The sequence below is a fragment of the Astatotilapia calliptera genome, chromosome 17, assembly GCF_964374335.1.
Source record: "Astatotilapia calliptera chromosome 17, fAstCal68.1, whole genome shotgun sequence".
Taxonomy (NCBI): Eukaryota; Metazoa; Chordata; class Actinopteri; order Cichliformes; family Cichlidae; genus Astatotilapia; species Astatotilapia calliptera.
In genome coordinates, this window is record NC_137438.1 from 1589086 (window position 1) to 1591119 (window position 2034).

The 2034-nt window shown below is 40.8% G+C and overlaps 1 long non-coding RNA gene across 1 annotated transcript; it reads right to left on the reverse strand.

Moving 5' to 3' along the window:
• Nucleotides 1-266: 266 nt before the first annotated feature.
• On the reverse strand, nt 267-1680 carry LOC145421459 (uncharacterized). The gene is made up of 2 exons (XR_013902821.1): nt 1410-1680; nt 267-786 (listed from the first exon to the last, which is right to left on the reverse strand). It is a non-coding gene; the product is annotated as an uncharacterized LOC145421459 (long non-coding RNA).
• Between the last annotated feature and the right edge of the window lie 354 nt (nt 1681-2034).

Consider the following 2034-nt stretch of genomic DNA (forward strand, 5'->3'; position numbering starts at 1 on the left):
CTGCGTTTGGTGAACAGTGTGATAATAAAACCAGGGAAAATGAAACCTGCTCCTGTTAAATATTCTTTAGTCTTTTGCTGTATAAATAGCTGTATTTTTTCAAAAGACACAGTAAATAAAGTAATGTTAGTAGTGGGTGATATCATGTAAACACTGTCATGATTTTGTGTAAACATTTTGTCATTTGTAAACTATAAATGACATCATCATTGTAACTGATGTGATGTTCTATGAAGTGGTTTTAATTTTAAAAAAAGAGGCAAAAATTACTTTGTTTCTTTATTCAACTTTTGAACAGCGGGACTCAGTCAGTACATATTCAGTAAATGCAAATTATTTACACGGCAGTGCACTACAGGCATAAATCTAGACCCCTAGATAAAACATGATGGCATTATAGCAGTGACGACTCCTCCACAGTAGCAGGTGGGGTTTTTCTTTTTTGAGGACGGCTCCTTTTACCTGTCACTACAGATGGTCTGTGAATGTTTTGATCAAGAGCCTTTTTTGGGCAGCTGAAGAGGAGAAGTCTATCTTATGGCCAACCTCTGGCTGTATCTTGGTCACATTACCCAGCAAAACCCAGTATGGAGGTTCATCTGTAACAGTCCTTGTGCCACGGATCAACACTGTTGCTTCTACTTTAAACAGAAGAGCAGTGACGTGGGTCCAGGTCTCTGCGACTCCGGCCATGCAGGTGCAGCGGGCGGCTTCAACCTTCCCTGTGATGCTCACAGTGACCCATGGCTGCAATGCTGGTTCATTCAGTCTTTGAGAGTGCAGGACCTGAAACACACACAGACAAAGTTCATTTAAAGACAAGAACTATGAGCCAAGGCCGACACAGATGTGTTTAATCTACTTTATCATAAATGTAACAAAGTGTTTAGAAAGTTAGCACATACATGTCATTTTTCATTTCTTTATGTGTCCATCGCTGCAGGTTATAGTGTAAACCTGCCTGTTCTCTGTCAGAAACCTGCCTGCAGAAAATGAACCTAAAGTATGTAATGCAAGGATGCCATCACTGTAGAGATGGAGAAAGCATAAAGTGACAATTATGAGTCACTTAATATGATAAGGAGATTCTGCAGGTCATTAATCAATGTATAAAACTAAAATAAAATGTATTTTTAGTGACTCAAGATACAAATATTGACGCAAGATGTATAATTAGAATTATTTATAATAAACATTAATAAATCATTGCAATTTCTTTAACCATAAAGAGTAACTAAATCCTTCAGGACAGTGTCTCATCAATGCACTGAACTCACTATGTTATCCCTCTAACAGCCTCCACATGTTCTCACTGTAATTTCCCCTCATGAATGAATTTATGCTGCACTAATGTGAATGTTCGGATGGAAATCAAACGCATTTCACTCGCAGTACTCGAGCTGACTTACCTTTGTTTGAATGACGACTTGTACGCGCTGACTCCACAGATAAGGTACGAGAATATGTCAGGCTACGTCAATAGCGGTTGGTCTTCAGGGTTTTTACTCCACGGCCGTATTTCATACGGGTCCACATTTCCAATGCAGGCTATTTTCTGCAAGTACCGCCGCTTCGCCTCTGAACGAAATCGGTCTCTATGCAGTCCGTTCTCTTTTGAGCTGCTTTTAAGCATCTTGTAATCGTCGTTCCAACATTTGGAGCCAGAGTCTGCGCAGTAGTGACTTGAGGTGGAGCGACTGTGTAACACTCCCGCCCACACACCCGCTGGACGTGACCGCAAACACGCCCCCTACACTTTTTACGTAGCACCTGTGGCTCGAGTTTTTTGCTGGTTTCCCGCGACTGACGACTCGTTTAATTAAGGTAAAAATACAACCATGTCACTGTTATAAGAAAAGACACACAGCTTATCGTCTTATAGTTCTAAAATCGCTCTGTTGTTAATTCGTTTGCTAGATTAGCCGCTAGCATGCGCGCTGTGTTGGAGGCTTGTTGCTAGCTAGTTAGCGATGCTACACACTCTAATAGTCTGTGTTATTGAAGGATTCAGCCCTCCTTATGGTTTTTTTTATC